Below are 19,741 nucleotides of genomic sequence, written 5' to 3' on the forward strand. Positions count from 1 at the left end.
TAGAACTAGTGTTGTGCATTAGGGCGGAACATGCATTAGCATATCAACTATTGTGTTACATTGAATGACCCTTCTGGTAAATGACCCATATTTCCCGTTTAGTAGCACGGCTCAAGCCACAAATTAGAACTCCATATACGATAATGTTAGCATTTAGTAGGCGAATTTCTCCAAAAAACTGTTACAAAGATCAAAATATTATTTTAATTTGTTGAAACCACATGATTGAATGTAATATAATTCTTGCCAGTAAAACACATGTTGGCCAGCACAAAACATACAGACTTGTCAGGCTTTCTACCTTCAATATTATCACAAACGCAGCCAGTTTGAAAGTGTCTATTAAATCAAGAGTTGTCAGATCCGCAGATTACCGGTAAACTGCACACGCAAATCCAACAGCTGACATAATTGAACTACGCCCTCTTACATCGCGTTTGCAGATAAAAGGCGTACGATTTGGCTACGAACGATGATAGGCTAATTATGGCATGGGATCTACAAGAGAACATTGCGCGCAGATGCAGATGCACCAATCAGCGTGTCTCCCTCCCATTACTTGTAGAGAAGCCAGTTACCTCGTTTTAAAATGATCGCTGATTGGCCATCCGATAATGACAATGTTATTGCTAATGCATTTCTTTTCCGAGATCATGATATTCAGTACGGATTTAAATAATTTTCGGTTTTGTACATATTTTGTCTTTACGTAATAATATAGACACAGTATTATGTAATACCTCGGGGGCGGAGCTACGTCACAAGACGTTCCCCGTTGCTACGACGCGCACCACTGTACATGCATTTCTATGGGCTCTGAGAAAACAACACAAACTCAACTTTGAAGAAATCCCGAACAACCGAATTTATATATGTTACACACGTAGGGCTAATCTTGTTACACTGTACAGAGGAGTTTCAACAATCATCACAAAGTACCGTTTTCTGCGAGTTTTGGGCCTTTGTTTTCACCTCCGCCGGTTGCCAGGCGGTGAAAATGCCCGGATGTCCTCTTCATGGATGCGCTTTGACGCTAGAAGGCGCTACGTGTAGGAAGGTGTATTACGTTTGAACCCTTCTCGATCATTAATGCATATTGTGCATGTCACGTGAACAATCGTTAACTACACTTCGTATGAGATTCCCAATAACTATAATTCCCACGAAATATTCACGAATATGCAGACATAATAATATAACAAACACAATGACACTAGCTATATACATGATTTGGGATTGCGAATACTAGTACGTCGTGTGACAGTATAAAGCTGGTAAATCGATGCGAGCACGGCGAGGTCACAGGCTGCACTAATATGGGCAACAAATTCAGGAAATCTGACTACAAAGTAATCATTAAAACCGGAGATTTTCAGGGCACCGGCGTCGATTCGGACGTTCATGCCATCTTTTACAACGATTCTGGCGAGAAATCCCCTGAATTTACTCTCGACACGAGAAGAAATATATTCAAATTGAATCGTTGCGTCACGACCTGCAAACGGGACCTTCCAAACTTCGGTCCGATCGCACGGATAGAAATATGGCGGGATTCCGGGAATACGCTGACATTCTCGACGTTTCACAGAAAGTTCACTATTCTTTCCCACTTCGGCGCTGGATCACGAGGCGGCACCTCACCATCGATAAATATGACTGCTGCACACCGCAGTTGGCGCCAAATCCCGAACAAAGACGTCTGGAACTGGAATATGAGAGGGAGAGATACACATTTGCATATCTGAAGCCAGGATTGCCTCCCGAGGTAGATCACTGTTCACGTTATTTGTTGTTAACATAGTTCACATCTGGAAAATCGATAATACGGTCACAATAAGTGTTCCGATAAGCTGAATCTATATCTATTATAGATACAACACAGAATTGATTTCTCGACATGAGAAATCTTATCAGATTGACCTTGCTTCCGTCAAGTGCAAGATAGCTTCAATGCTTCTATGTTTTTCCTATCTATGGCCAAAACAACCGATTTTATTATTTCTCACGATGGTCCAAATACCCAGAGTTAGCGGGACCAGCGCAATATAAACGTGACCTTGATAATGGGATTTTGTTTTTCCTGAGTGTTCAAATAATAGAAGCTGATATTTTGGGACTAACGTTATGTAATTGAAACACAAGCCACAAGTATTAGATGGCTTACAAAAGAGGCTATAGTTAATATGGGCAAATGATTTGCTTGAGCCATTGGTAAATTTATGGAATTGTGAATTTATTGTGAATATGGTGTTGTGTGTTATAGGAAGTAGGTGATGTCTTAAGTCTTTTGGTTATGTCATTTGAATCAAGAGGGGGAGGTTAAAGTACTTGATCGGAAAGAATGATTATATTTGTTCTTTGGCAGTGAATGGCTTATTTGTACTTGACTGTGACCCACCCACCACTCGATTGTAATTTGGCCAGCTGCTATTAGACATCACTCAGCATGACTAGTTGGAAGACAACCATGTAAAAATAGTGTGAATAGAATAAACGTCTGTAATGAACAAGGAAAAAATAAAGTTTTTATTTTTTATCTTAACCATCAATATACAACAAGTTTACCAAATTCGAGTAAGAATAAAGTAAAAAGTTGAACCAATAGGAGATACAGGTAATGGTTGAATTATCTCGCCTGGAAGAAAATAAAAAAAACAAGTGGTAAGGATTATATATTGTAATGAATGATTTGAGTAAGGTGTTGAGTAGAGGAATGTTCAATGGGAAGAACATTGTTGAAATGATTGGACTTTCCATAAATGAAATCTTGAGGCACATTGTAAATAACTAGTGAGAGGATGCTGAAAGCACTACCGTGCATTCAAGCATCCTCTCAATGAAAACACAGGTTATACACATTTACATTATAATGAGGTAAATTAGTGTTGTAAATGGAGTGTCATGATTAAATCTGGTATGATGTGCATGGAACGACTCATGGTGCAAAAGCAGATAAGTGTTGACGGAAGACCCAAATGATAGGTATCACCACCGCCCAATTTGGTAGTAGTCATATTGCCGAAAATACTATATCTTGTTGTTTTCAATAAGTATATGTGCAGCAACAATAAACTGTACAAAACCAGTAGTTAACTGTTTACAAGACAGTTATAGACCCATATCATGCAAAGTTACAGGGTGTTGTACAAATATACCCCCTTAGTTTTAGGCTATTGTATGTTCATCCAACTGTTCATTCAGAATGAATAAGAAATAAAGTAGGTGCAAAGAGACTATATGGAATGTAATTGTACTTCATAGAGTTATCAATGATGATATCAATTCCATCTAACTGATAGAACCGGTAAAAGTAATGAATTTATCGCATGGCAATGGTAATGTGTCATCTGACATATAACCGGAGTGAATTGACCATGTGCAAAAACAGCATTGTTGGTTTGCATAAGACAGCCCACACACATGCTATAAGGAGTAAACTTCTTGTATCACCAATGACAGGGCTGTAAATGAGTCAACATCAAACCAGAAACATAGAATGTAAATGCATGGACCTGTTTGTACAGAATCCCAGTTCATCCCTCATTATTTATGTGGACCACGTTAAACAAATCTCAAACCATTATGAGGCCAATGAAAAACAAATTTGGTGTTTCCAGTATTACCGGGTTGTAGAGTAAAAACTATTGGGTAGTTAGGCAGGGATTTTATTATTTTAGATTTATTTTTTCCTCAACATGTTCATTCTATATCAAATACAATCATTTTAAACATTTTTTTTTACATGATATTACTATCAAATTTTGTTTATTTTAGAAAAAGGTAACTCATTTCCATAAAAAATAATTAATAACAAATGACAACACATGTCATTGTTTAAGGTTGAGGTGAGTGGCATGAACTGTTGATCGATGGGACCATTTCAAAAATGGCAGTTGACAACAGAAAAACCATCACTGATGTACATGTGTATGTAGTGAGCACAAGGAATTGGCCCCTATCAGTTTCTGCCTAATAAATGACAGTTATGTACATTCCTGCTGTGGCCATTTACCTACAATAGCAACAACACAAGCATGATAAAAGCACTCTGATGTACACATTGCAGCTCTTGCTGTTTCTTGCATGTGACAACAATCCGCCTAAATAACAAGAAACTTGTAGTGAGCCAAACAATGAACATGAAAAAGTAAGAATGAATACAGCCAGCCATGCCAATGTGGTGAATCAAATGCAATTTCTTGCATAACTTTCTGCTCAATATTATACAGTGTGTATAATATATAGCCTATGCCGAATAATCAATGGTGTGGTCACAAATGATCATGAAGATTAATCATGATTACATACTTCATAGACACTATAACATTACATTAATGGGCAAAGACTATAAATCATATCCATGCCCCTAGACATGGCTACATCCGAGGTCATCATTTTGCCAATGCCATTCTTGCATGTCATTGTTGCTGGTTGCATGGACTAGACTATTAATGTACAAGTATTTACACATATCGGCCTTAATTGGTTTTAGATGCTATTTTATTGAGATGCATCGCGACAACTGTGGCCGTGAAGGACCGGTAGGTTAGGTAATTGTTACTAGTCGCACCGTGCACACACATCATATGAGTTCACAGGCCATAGGCCTAGTAAATCGCTGTCATCATTTATATACGATGCAATATTTATTTTTGGTCATTAGTTTCTCTGATTCATGACATCATGTGCCAATAAATCCTGAAAATTGGTTTTGCTAAGCGATGAGTCGTTCAGTACAAAACACTGAATGATCATAGCATGGTGTGCAGAGTTTTAGAGGTAAAGCAATTGTTAAGAATATATTAAAGTTTGTGGAAAAGGGCAAAGGGTCTTACCTTAGTACAATGTCTGTACGGCGTCCTGGGCTGGCTGGCAAAATAATCACGTCATCGAAAGATGCGTGTACGTGTACTGTAGACAATTTCCATGACGCTGCATTGCATGCGTAGAGTCAACGTCACGATTTCTGCGTATCAATTTTTCTCCGCTTTTTTCAACAAATAATTCACTTTTTTCTCATGGGAAAACGTCGTTAATCTTATTTTATTAGCCTGAACTTTGTCTTGACAGCGCAAATTATACCCAAATAAACGTCTTTGGATGATTTCTGGCACCCAAAATTGATTCTCGACTCAGTCATAATTACGCGTTTAGGAATGACCTGGTGATCCAAAATTGACCTCGAATGAAAATACTGCCGCCTACGGCGGGTCCCGAGATCATTGCGTCCAGTGGGAGGTGTTCTGCATGCAAGACAAATTTTGAATGAAACTTTAGTTCGTTGGCAATTTAGAACCGTTGCATACGTCACATGCGACTACATATGAAACGCAACGCGATGGCCCTCACCCCTTCTACGGGATACGTGTTCAATATATATTGTATAATTGCAACTCTCTACTTCAACTATTTCACAGGTAACTACGATACCAAGGTCAGAAAAGCTTTCCCTGGAATATGAGGTAAGTAATGGTTCATAGAATGATGTAAACTCGGGTTCATATATTAAACATTTAAACTCATATTTATTCAAAGATTGGTACACATCAAACTATAGCAACAGACAAAAAGTGTTCCAGATGCACCGTTGTTATTAAATTACAAAATGTCGTTATACATATCAAACAATATCATATACATGACTGTAATTTGCATCAAAGCGCAACAGTTTAGAGACCCACATGTAATCCCCTTCATTTTGAAAACAAAACGTTCTGCAAGGTGAGGAATGCGTGTAGTTTATTATGAAACCAAAAAGCCAAAGCGCTAATTTTGGGTTCTGTTTTCTACATTGTCATCTATGGGAAGTTTGCATTAATTATAATACGTGACGTACCAGTTATTTCTTTTATTGCAGTCGATTATGTTTTCTTTTGATGTTAAAGCCATATTGTCCGAGGTGACGAAGCTCACTGATTGGCAGAACCTTGACTGTGTTCAGGAATTTTTCGGTCGTCACTTGAAAGAACCCCTGGTAGGCAGCGCTATCATCACGTGACATCTCCGGGCGTCACAATTTATTTCTGTTCACAAAACAGTGGTGTCGTGCTGCTAATATAACAGACATCATTATGACGTGGTATTTTTGTCCGAGTATGTCACATAAACTACAATCTCGTTCGAAGCATGTCGTGCAATAATCACTAAAATATCATTGAAGTTAAAAGTTTGGATTTCAAACACCGTGATATCCTGAAAAAAATCGCATTCAATTGTCTCATTCATTTCTATGAACGAGACTACGTGATCATGCGAATCATAAACTAACCTCGAACGAGCCTAAAATTTGATGACGTAATCAGACAGAATATCACGTGACCCATATACCAAGAAGCGATCAATATATGGCTATAGAGCCGTATTCAAGTTTAGTGTGATAGGTATTTTTGATGGTTAAAAAACCTTTCACTTAGGTAACCGGGATTCGGTCGTTTCCACGCTAGACTCACAAGAAACACACACAAGCTCCATTCATGTTCCAAACGATTCTCTGCCAAGTCCCTGGTTTTCACCCGAGACAGCATTAAATCACTCTTTATTTCTTGTCACTCATTAACCAATTACAATCAGTATAAGAGACTCCAAGGCCTTGCCTTCAAACAAACAAACAACCAATCACATGAAAGTTTTACACATCATAATCAATTGATTAATCGTCAAGCTATTTAGAAAACCTCTACTATATTGTCGACACTAACTAATATTTATGGGGTAATAGTCTTGCAATAACATTCCACAAAGATACCACATGAGTTAGAATCGCAAACAAGATTGGTTTAGGATTACAGCTACTGTACTGTAATCTTTTAAAAACTGCAGACTCATAAGATGTCTTTGGCTGATTTCGACTAGCTCGCCATCTGGCCTTGTCATTAACCTTTATCAGTAGATGTCATGGCAACCACTGTCAAACTGACTGACCTCGTCATTAAACCCCTATCAGTAGATGCCATGGCAACCACCATTCGGCTGAAATATAAATCATGACACAACCCCCCTTTTTAAATTCTGCATGTTCTCCGAACATACTGTTCCAATACCAAGGATGTCATCACATTTATATTTCACACGTCAAATACATCAACAATTGTTATGCAAGTAAAATACACTCTAATATAACAAAATACATAGTTTCAAATGAGTAAATACAATGATTACATATAGTAAGTATAATTTCAAATAAAAAACTATAAATTTAAACACTACTGTTATGATTCTAAAATACAATAGTTATATATATTTAAATAAAAAGATTATGAGGTTAAATACATTGGTTATATTTTCGAATATCCTACTCTATCAAGGAGAGGTGCCAGCACTTCACTTGCTATCCCAAATATTCAGCATTGGGTTCCCTATCTACTGCATACATTTCAGACAGACCTACTAACAATCTATAATGATTCCCCACCCCTTCCACAGCCATGCACTTACTATCTTTCCACTTTGGTATCTTAACGGCTTTGGGCAAAGGAATTACACGTTCTACGCCATGAAATTTGTATTTTAAATCACTCCATTCGATATTCAACACAGACGAAATTATACCACGTTCAATTGTTAATTTCTCGATCACGGGTCGCTTTGCAAAGGCCAAATGACTCGGAGACACGTACAAGGTCATAACATTTACCAAGACATACAGCTTGTCATTGGATATCTCTAAAATTAACTTAGTACGGGGCAATTTAGGTGCACGATACATTATAGAGCGATTACGATAACACTTGCACAATCGAATAACCGCCAATATCAATAAGAATCCTGAACACATTAAAATCAGAATTAAAGTTTCATTTCGAAGTTGGATCATGGAACTCTTCAAATCTCACAAGGGATGGTTCATAATTAACTCGTCTACTGGCAAATGTAACGTTTTAGCCTGGGCCCTGGGAAGAGTTGCAATTGCATATACCGTTAAAGTCCTATTACAAGCCGCGGCTTCTATTACAATTATGCAAATTAAGCAGTGGAGTGAGAGCTGCAAGTTTGGGGTGCGGCTTCTATTACGTACTTTTGGAAAATCTCAAATGGGCGTGGTCATATTATCAGCGGTAAAAGTCTAAATTCCGAGTAAGACCGTCGATGCAATACCATCGAACGGAATTGCAATAAAAAGGAAAAAAAACACCCATTCACCCACTCGATCACGGACACAGACATGCATGTTTATTATACGGAATATCTCTTTTTGGAGGATGTGTGTGGCCCTGAAAAGGGCCGTTTGGTTTGGGTATTGTCCCGGTATTCAGTCTTCGTCGTCACTGTCATCGAATATATTCCCAATTTCTTCCGCAATGGCTTCAGTATCGTAGTCATCGTCGTCGTCCTCAGACTGAAGGTCGTCAAAAAGAAGGTCATCTTCCATGCCATCGAGATTGTTTGATATCCCAGGCTTCAGAAATGATCGCTGAATAGTGGTTTCAGACAATTTTTCCCAAGGCTTGGACACCCACTGAACCACCATTTCTCTCGATGGACACTTTCTTTTGCCAGTTGGGGTAAATTCAGCTTCCCCTTCTTTCATCCATAGGTCCCATAGATCATGCATGGTTTCTTTTATTGGCTTATTTATGCCGATATCGAGAGGCTGTAGAATGGACGTAAGACCTCCGGGAATTACAGCCACATCGATATTCCGCTCCCGGAGTGCAGCCTTCACATTGTCCGTGAGGTGAACTGTGCAGGAATCCCAAACCGATAACCTTCTGCTGTCGTCTTCCCGGTGAGGAAACGTTCGCCTGATATAATCTAAACATCCTACATGTAAACAAAATAAAAATAACGAAACTATCAAAAGAAAGCAAACATGTGATCGTGAAAAGCATTACACACATGCGCGTTGAACCTTTATGTATGACGTTGCAAAATTGTTAACAATAATGAATATTCATGTAATGGTTTCATGGCACCCCTTTTATATATTTCGTGCGTTTATAGAAATGTGAACATTGAAACCGTCTTGATTAAAATATTTCCCTGACTGGCCCCAAGGCAGACGACACCATAAATCAAATCATGGAGGTAAAAACGATAAAATAGTATTTACCTGGTTCGTCGATATAGCCTTTCTGGTGTACCCTGACTTGAACTGCATTTGTTGATAAATGGCTCTGGTCACGTTTTCCCTTAAAAATGATAACTGGCTTCAACTTTGTCCCATCGGCAGCAGCTGTGAGCACCACAGTGAAACCTTTTTTTCATTTCCCGTTGTTTTGATGTGCACGGTCTTTACGCCTGTGTGTTCAAGAGTTTTGTTTCCCGGCATATCAAAACGGAGCGGGGTCTCATCCATGTTGTAAATATCAGACAAAGGATATTGGTGTTGTTCTCTGAGTCTGATTACGAATCGGTGAAATAAAATAACCGTCTCTTCGAAATCTGGGGGTAGTTTCTGGCCAATCGATGTTCTCTGGTGAGTGGACAAAGAATGACGATGTTTGAAACTACGCAACCATCCATCTGAAGCTTTAAAATTTGCACTTGTAGAAACTCTCAATGCTTGTCGCTGCAACTGTTTTCCTGTCACTCCATTACCATTTGTTCGTTGACTTTCAAACCAGGACATTAAACTGTTATCAGCATCCTTGTCCTTGACTTGACGACCGCCACCAGCAAGACGCTTGGATGACTTCGCAGTCACTCCAAGTTGGTCTTTTTTCTTCAACCATTCCCGCACTTGTTTTTCATTTAGGCCGTAGTGGTCTGCAGTTTTCCGATTATTACCCCACTCAATGGCAGTGGAAATAACCTTCAACTTAAAGGAAACGTCATAAGCAGCACGGCGACGACTGGAGCGTGGTGTTGTTTCTTTTGGCATGTTGATAATATATAATAATTCGCAAGCGATAAATTTGGATGAGACAAGCTCGTAGTTCTCAGAAGAGATAGTGACTTTCCTATCGAAAAGTGTGTCATTTATTGGTTATTTTTGCATCTCATTATCACCAAGAATAATAGAAAATTATTGTTCGAATCCCGTAATAAAAGCTTTCAAATTTATAATTCACACGATCGGCAAAAGGGCATGTACAAGTACCGCCAGACAATTAGTGTGAACGCGTACGCGTGGCCCACTAAACGCGTGCCAGACTCCAGCGTACGACTTTCCGGTATTGTGTAATTGTTACAAAACAAAACTTCTGGTGTGAAAATCTTTATTCAGTCACTAATCCTGATGCACAGGAAATAAAACGAATGTCGTTTTAGCACAAGATTATTGATGACACAGCTGTTTTTTTTCCTTCACAATGCAGGACGTTCAAAGTTGGGGTGCGGCTTCTAATACGTAGTTTTCAGATTTCTAATTTTTTGCATTGACGCGTTCTTGCAAGCGTCAAAGTTAGGGGTGCGGCTTCTAATTGGGCTGCGGCTTATAATAGGACTTTAACGGTACTGACAAAATCAGCGACCTTGTGCATATAATAGCCAGAATGGTTTCAATTATAGTAATAGTTTTGACCTCCAAAAACGGTAAGGCAGGAGTTTCATCAATTGTGTCGCTAAATAATTTGTCCGCCATGGAATAATAAATTGGTTAGTTTTTCTTTAATAAATCTGCCGTTCTGTTTAAATCTACCACCAAACGTGCGTCAGAACGTACAATTTCCTCGAAATTTCCTCTGCTAATGGTGATGTTAGGGAGTTGTACTCGCCACGGGTTTTCATACATCGATTCTCCTGTAATTTCTGTCAAGTCATCTGGGTCATAAAAGGGTATTAAAAATGGCAAATTTACCGGATGCAGAAACGTGGGGGCCTCGTCTTCTGTGCAACTAGTTAACAATGGCGATATATAGAAATTGTCTGAATGTATAGCGCATCCACATGACAATTTAATTATACACATTGTACAACCTTCGATAGGCTCTGGGCTTTTATTTCCGCATGCTATTAACCATTTTGTATCATTGCTATTCACCAAAATATTCCCTTGTCCGATTTCGAGAATCTTAGGGTCGTATACTGGATTAAGTATTAAATCTATTTTACATGTGTTATGAATTTCCTCTTTATTATCATAGAACAGGCCTTCGTACACGACGACTTACGCATATTTATCATGGTAATTACAGAGGGACAATCCTTTACTGTCAGACCAGTACAAAACGAAATTTGGTCTGTACTCATTTCAATGTAGTAAGTTTCATCTTCATTAACCCCAAAATACTCTGCAACTGACGTTACCTTCGTGCGCCCGTTCTTTGCTGTATTATTGTCGAAATGGTTTATCACCTAAATCATAAGGGAGGGGCATAGGCATGACTATCACTTTATACACTTCGAATATGTCGTTTTTTATTGTAATGGGGATTCCAACCTTTATGTACACATTATTGTCTGTACGCCGAAATGTCACTCTCGCATTATGGTAATAATAATTCAAATTCGTGTATGCTATATCAAAATTAGGATATTTCTTTCGTAGTTTCTTTCGCACTGCCCTTAAAGCATCCCCTAACACCCGTGGTCCAACCAACTGCAAAGGTAATCTTTCTTGTAATAACACGTCAATTGAACCCACCCTACGTTGTGTCTCCCTCTCAAGTAATTGTAACGCTTGCAGCCGTTGAATAGCATATCGAAACATTAAATGTGTGGATCGCCGTTCATAATTTAATTCTTTTTCTAACGCCTCTTGATTAAGTTCCATTTTGTTTAAGCGCTCTCTCCATTGCGATAAATCAGATACAATCGAATAAATGGCCTCATGATTTTCCTTAATCCCATTCAGAGCATTCCCTATTCTTTTATTCGTTGTGAAAACATATGAATTTAAATCATCTTCGTATGCAACAATTTGATCTGTCATAACCTCGGTGGAACTTTCCAATGCCGCTACATGTCGTCTCAAAATATTTACGTCGTTCGACGTGGTCGTTCCGAATAAAGATTTCGATACCTTCCCTACAAAGTCTAACAATCCCCTCTTCTGTCGTTCATCACCCAAATCCTTTTTCTCTATCTTTGGAAATAACACACGAACCGCTCGCTCATCTCTCGAAATATGATACATATAGAACTTATTCTGTTGCTCAACTAACTTCAAAGTTTCCCCGTATTCCTCACAAAACTTCGGAATGAGGTGAACTGTTTCGTTTGAACATAATGACCCATTCACACTCATCATAGGAATATCTAAATAAGGTATTGCGAACGTATGATGCCAGTACGTTAAGCTGTTATCGATGTTTGCTACTCGTTCAAACAATACTCCATAATTGGGGCGCAGAACATAATCTCTCATCTGCACAGACGGTTTCCATCATACGACCAGTAATACACTAATAAATATCAACGCTATTCTCATCTTGACTTCAATTCCTCGGGAGACACACTATAAATTAGTAATGAAATGAAAAGAAAGGGGTATGACACATGATAAATGAAAAATCCGTGGTCAATTCTCAATTTGCGTGGTCGAATGGTAGAATTAAGTACCCACCTAAAGTGTTTCCTATGTTCTCATCAAAATGTCCACGGCGTCACCACCCGGCATCTTCATGAAAGTGTGATCCCCAACACCAAACCCGTACGCAGCTAGAGTGCGGGCATCACACCTCCATGTAATTTAAACTTGGGTTTTATCATGGATTCTTTCCACGCTCCTTGAGAAATGATCTCGTATGAATGAATTTGTTAAGTATTATCGTTAGCAATGAATGATGTGCGTCCCAGGGTCTAAATAACATTCATCTTGTCACACACTAATCTTTTTTTTAATATACTTCTAAACTATTAATCAACTTCTTCCGCTTTCTCTTATTCGCTTTTGTCGACCCCATAAGGGGTATCGGATGGTCTTCTAAAAATAATCTCGCCTGTTCGTTTAAATTTTCATAACATTCCCAAGAATTTTGATCTTTTGGTTACCCCACCCTACCGTTCCTCAGCCTCCCCTTAATAATTTTTTCGATACCAAAATATCCGCTATTCTTACTATTCATCTCTGAGTCTCTGGGCCCTACCGAATCGTTTTCTCCTTCAGGTATATCATCTAAATTAGGAACACTTTCTCCAGGAATTTCCGTTTGAGTGGGTGGGGGTTCACTTCGCATTTCCGTACCCCTCTCATCAGTATTCACGATTTCAAACTCAGGGGCTTCCCCAAATATATCTCCGTCATTTTGTTTCTCGCGTAAGGCTCCCCGTTTCAGTCTGTTTACATGGACTATATTTTTAAATATTTTCCCATCACATACGCGTTGCAAATACTTGTCCACTGAGGTGCGCTTAAATCGTTATAAAGGACCTCGCACGTCACTAAATATCATTTCAAAACAAAAATCTGGGTGCTTACATAACATACAATTCAACATCACATAAAAAAAAAACGGTAAGAAAAAAGATAGAAAAAGCAAGCAATACATTACATTACTGAGCAATAGTGTTGGGGTTCTGGAAAAGAGTTCAACGTCCTGAGTTACACAGTGTCAGTTACAGTGTCCAGTGAGCAGTTCTCTAAGCAATACACAGATAGCTAACGTTCTAATCAAAGTCTATATAGCGTCTTCTTCTTTCGTCGCGTTAGTCCGGGGTCGTTCTTTCATCTTCTTGTCTTTAATGTCACTCAATTCTTAATTATTCAGTCCTATCCGGTACTCATCCTTCGTAAGGGGCTCAGAAGTCTTCATCTCTTCAGCGTCGTTCATCGGTGCCATACTGTTAACGGTGTTAGTCGTCAAGCGCGGTTTCTGAGTCGTCTCTGCCATGGAGCTGTTAGTTCGATTCACAAGAAAGACACCTCTTCGTCATTTCACTTTTCTTCACAGGATGTCAATGTGCGTAAGATGCAATGCTCGGATTCTCCACCACGTGTGATAGGTATTTTTGATGGTTAAAAAACCTTTCACTTAGGTAACCGGGATTCGGTCGTTTCCACGCTAGACTCACAAGAAACACACACAAGCTCCATTCATGTTCCAAACGATTCTCTGCCAAGTCCCTGGTTTTCACCCGAGACAGCATTAAATTACTCTTTATTTCTTGTCACTCCTTAACCAATTACAATCAGTATAAGAGACTCCAAGGCCTTGCCTTCAAACAAACAACCAATCACATGAAAGTTTTACACATCATAATCAATTGATTAATCGTCAAGCTATTTAGAAAACCACTACTATATTGTCAACACTAACTAATATTTATGGGGTAATAGTCTTGCAATAACATTCCACAAAGATACCACATGAGTTAGAATCGCAAACAAGATTGGTTTAGGATTACAGCTACTGTACTGTAATCTTTTAAAAACTGCAGACTCATAAGATGTCTTTGGCTGATTTCGACTAGCTCGCCATCTGGCCTTGTCATTAACCTTTATCAGTAGATGTCATGGCAACCACTGTCAAACTGACTGACCTCGTCATTTAACCCCTATCAGTAGATGCCATGGCAACCACCGTTAGGCTGAAATATAAATCATGACATTAGCACAACTGAGCACGTTACTGAACATATGTGCAATGCATTGGTATATAATGGACAAGGATTATCTCACTGGGAAATCATTAAATTAAATGTTTTATTTAATATCAATAATTATATATGACCATTTTATCCCATGTCGCCTGACAAAATTTCAAGACATGAAGAAGTTCACCATAAACGATTTTGACCATTTTCCATCCGATCAAACAATTTTTGTTCCATTTTGATATTTTTATGGTATAATCCCATACAAATGAAAGTATGGAGAAGATGACATATAATTTGGCCAGTATCTCTTATTCCTGAATATTTCGTTTTCTCTTTTTGTCGTTTTAACGCACGGAAATATATGGAATATACCTTGCCAAAAAACATTTAAGATGGACGTTCTTGAATTTATGATGCAATTTGGTATTCTTTGTCTCCAATTGATCACTTTATTTGTTTCTGACGTAACAAACACAGAATATGGAGTTTTTGAAGGAGGATTGGTTTTTCGCAGCACAAAGATTGATGGGATGCAATCCAACACGAATACGTTTATATACAGATATTCCTGACAAGTAAGTGACAAAGATGACGTAGTAACCTGAAATGTGGATTTGAATCACTAATTATTGTTATAATCTTTCCAAGGACCATTCACAGATCTGCAAACATAACTATGTCTGTCGAACAATCACATGCGTGGATCAAAGCTCCTCCAAAGTGACATCTAGTAGTGAGTGATTGAATATGTGCCTCTCACTCTCCTATTGAGTCTGTGGCACACTCACCCACTGTATAGGGTCGATTCCTCGCTGGTATTCAAAACCTAGGTATAACGTAGAATCCCACTGGCAGATCCAGAAATTTGATAAGGGGGCGCTCCTAATGACATTGACGTATCTGAAGGCCACGTCTGCGCATCTCCGTTGGGCTGGGTTTGTCAAATTTTGTTTGCAGGCTGAAGCGAGTGGGGCGCGCTCCCCCCTAAATCCGTGCCTGAATCCACACCACTCTGAGCACACCCACGATGCCGACCTTTAAAATGCCACGATCATGGATGGCATCTAGTCTAATCCAGATAGGACACGAGTCAAATACAACAAACACTGTTACCGGTGAATACGAGATCATAATATTGACTACAAATGAAACAAGTCCACATTAAGCTTACGAGTAATTTTGTTGTAAATTTAGATCACCCACAATGTTGTGGATGTTAAAAAGTAAACCATAACTAAAGAACATTTGAACAAAACTGCAATATTGTAATCGTTGATCCAAAATATATTCACACAAAAAATACAAGCTTAACAAATTCACATTAGAAAATACATAATGGTGAATAAATGCAACATTAACACAAGGTAATGTAATAAACATAACTTGCACATGTTGAATTGCAGTTTTGGTGTGACGAATGACATGCTGCAAGATTTACTCGATAATATGTCATAGGACAAAGCTGTACTAAACAATCGACTGTTCATAATTGATCATAAACTATTGGATGAAATATCAGCGTCAGATACTGACCGGGTAAGTGAGATATCAGCGTTTTACTGTTGTCACGACTGAGGCAATATTCTGTTGTATCAGGTAGTCACATGGTATTTTTTCACCTCAATGTTGCCTCAATCCGCGTCGCACAAGGTCAAGAGACAGCGTCATATTGACAAAAACAATTGTCCAACTCGCGGTATATTAAATAGCCAGACGCTAAAAATATATCTTAGAACTGTTCTGTTACACACTCGAGCGGCGGATCCGAAACATTAAAGTGGATGTAACAGGGTCTAATTTACGTAGAAACTTGGAAGTAATCCTCATGGCAAATATTAATATAATCTACACTGTGCTTTGTCGTAACTCCCTTTTTTTCCTAATGTCACACTCATCAACTTTCGGGTGGCAAGAATCGTTTTTGTACTGCCGATGTAGTTGCACCTGTAACAAAGAGAATATTTACGTACTAGTAATACCAGGGCTAACTTATGGTATTGTTACGCACTCGAACAAATATCAATAATGCTTCGAGCAATGGTCATATATCCGGTATTGATCTCAGTATAATTACAAACGTTTGCTTCAACGCATCCTATCCAATTAACAAGAAACATTCGAAAACTAATTGTTAACTAACCTATACGACTCTGATTAATGCATTTCTACAGGTATGTGCTCCGATTGCTCTGTTTTTCCTGAACAAAACAACCAATCTTGTTCCAGTGGCAATTCAACTGTATCAACAAATGCGTGAGGACAACCCAGTAAGTGATGTTATTATGATGTTGTTTTAACAGCACATACTGGTTGCCATATCAACATTTAGCGCTATTTATACGCTTGTCACAGTGACGTTTTAGTGTTCGCAAACAGCACTAAACGTTGATATGGCTACCAGTATGTGCTGTCGCTAGAGGCCGCAAATTGCATGGTTGTCATGTGAACTGATTCGACGTCTCAAACATAGCGAAACGTCTGAACGACTACGCTTTAAAACGATTTCGACACTTTTAACGGCACCCCACTGGCATTTAAGTCATAGTGGCTCTTCGTCACTCGATGGAAGCCCTGTGAGCCACACGTTCCGGCAGTTATGGAGTGGAAACAATTACATTTATTTTTGCACTTCGGTGCAATATTTGCGTCGCCTCCGAATAATCATGACGAATGCGTATTATGTTACAGACGATGACAACACATTTGCTGAAGATATGGAACTACACAATTGGGCGAAACAACTGGTCAGCCCACAACCCCTTGGCTTTGACCTAAAGGTCGGTGCGATCAATTATCTAAATACAATCATCCAAGCTACTTGAAAAAAATGTTCCATGGATATTCTGTATACGAAGGTTTACATTCGCGAATATCAATTTGACAATAAGTTTCTTAGTTTGAGGAGAAATTATTTAGATATTTGAAAAAGGAATGAAAATATACTTGTCTGTGTTGATTAAATAGAAAATATCATTTGTAGACACTCAGACAGGTTTCCTTTGTATAAGGTAACTTTTTATGCATTGCCATGAGATCCTAACGTTGTGGTTGCCAGTAACACCGGTTTGACTGCATGATACGTACAACCAAAGGTGTTACTGTGTGTGTGCAGCATTGTATCTTTGTAAATCGGTATATGTTTATTGTTTCCCAGGGCGTTCCAGGTAATGGCTAGTTCAACAATAATTCTGACGTTATAGAAGTTCTCACCTCTCTCCTATACATCTGTAGTGTTGGTCACGCATCAGTCAACGCGCCGCAGTACAACGAATACGCGTGCCCATTGAGATATCCTCTCTTACTGCAAGGTCAACCTCCCAAATCCAACAAGGTAAAGAATAAATAGTATTTATACTCCAAATTGAATAATAATACGTGAATCTTGTAAATTTTCTTAAAACACCTGAGTGACCTTCGGGCTAAAATTGTTGCGCATGCCTGCTGTAAATTGCGCCCTCTGGAGACGGTTACTACTGTAATTGTAATGTACAAGTAGCACGTACATTGTACGTAGTGTATTGTTTCCGTGATCAATATAATGGGCTGTTATTTATTTATTTATTTATTTATTTATTTATATTTCACTGACTTTACAGGAAGCCTTTACTGAAGATGACATTATTCAGTATCTGCCCCCTAAAGATATGTTCATCAGTTGGGCAATCATGTCAGAGGTGCTGAGCACAAAGGGATCCCAGACTTTGGGCTATCTTGATGAGATGATCCAAGTTGATCCAATCTGCGTGACTGCCTTACAGGAGTAAGTAAACGTAGTCATTACAATTGTTTTTGAATAATTACGAATTAATAGCCTTTTCCGGCCTGTGTATAATAACAAGATATATCGTTGAAGTCACTAAAGACTTCTATATATGCTTGAATGGGGAAAAAGACTGGAAATCGGCGTCGAGTCTAAATAGACGTGATTGACAATTCTAATATTGAATACATTTTTAATTACAGATTTTGGTTGGCGTTAACTGAGATTGGTACGATCATCGACAACAGAAATGTTGAGCGAAGGGCCAAGTATCCATATCTACATCCGTCTCAATTGCGGAATGCGATGTGTATATGAGTTGGATGTGATTGAAGGCGGTGATAACTGCGCATGCGTATTGGTCTCCCCGCAATAATTTCATATCTGCGGACAATATAATCCAATATATTTATCAGATTGTCATATGTTGTTCATATTTTATTATCTCCTCAACTTGTTGTTTATGAGTTACTTTTTCAAATGTATTCCCTGAATGACGTTTATTGATAATGTTATTAAAGTAAAAACAACTGGCATCGATTGACCAAGAAACTCTCTTCGAAAAACGGTCTGACTTAATACTCTCAGCCATTCTGTGTATTATTTTCATCAATCAGAAATTGAATATGCTTGGAATATTTTGTTTTAATTCTCGATGCCTAAACATTTCTGAATATATGCTTCAGTGTCGACAACTCAATTATGACATGACTTTGGGGATACTCTGGGATTGTGGTGTACTGTAATACAGCGCCACCAAGGTAATTGATATTGTGATTAACTTACGTCTGTTAAAATACGTAAGCGAGCAGCCTTTTTGTTATTTTATTTAATAAATACTGCCCGAACAACATTGACGGTGACACTTACGGGTGGAGGATTAGATAACTAATTAAACACGCAGCCAGATTGAAAATCAAGTTTTTCAAAGCAATTCAAATAACTACAAAACAGATTTTGACACGTCGAAAAAAAACCGTCAATAACCTGATCTCTGATTGGCCTGACTGTTAGATGTTCAGTAGCCAATCACAGAACTCTTGTAAATAGCTTTGCATTCACTCTAGTTTCTCTTTGAACAGTTTGAAGTAAACAACCGAATACCATTAAACAGCAAATTGGACAGGCAGCCATATTGTAAATCCAAATATGTAATTATGTACCCACATACACCCTCTTTGTATCCTACATATTTATTGTCAGTTACAACCTTGTTTTTGTTCACTACACAGCTAGTTAAAACTGCATGCTATCGAACAAGTAATCAGAGAATAATTAGTTTCAAAACAAACTAAATATGTATTTACATACTCACATTCAAGATGTTTAGTCAACAACTCGATGTAAAAACGTTATTCTATTAACGAACAAAACGAACAGGCAGCCACATTGAAAATCTGTTTTTTTCTAATATTTAAATCAAATATGCAATTGTGTAGCTACATGTGTGTATTGTGCAATTATGGGAATACAGGTAGCGGTGATTAGACGATCAATTGACTATAAGGTATATTATTACTATTCATTGGCAAATATTTTGGTAGCATATTCATATCAGAATGG

The 19,741-nt window shown here is 38.3% G+C and overlaps 1 pseudogene; it reads left to right on the forward strand.

The window, feature by feature from the left end:
• The first annotated feature begins 1,316 nt into the window (after positions 1–1,316).
• LOC144357875 (uncharacterized) lies at positions 1,317–18,714 on the forward strand (annotated as a pseudogene).
• Positions 18,715–19,741: the final 1,027 nt, after the last annotated feature.

This window comes from Saccoglossus kowalevskii, chromosome 4, assembly GCF_978046115.1.
Source record: "Saccoglossus kowalevskii chromosome 4, keSacKowa6.1, whole genome shotgun sequence".
NCBI classification, from domain to species: domain Eukaryota; kingdom Metazoa; phylum Hemichordata; class Enteropneusta; family Harrimaniidae; genus Saccoglossus; species Saccoglossus kowalevskii.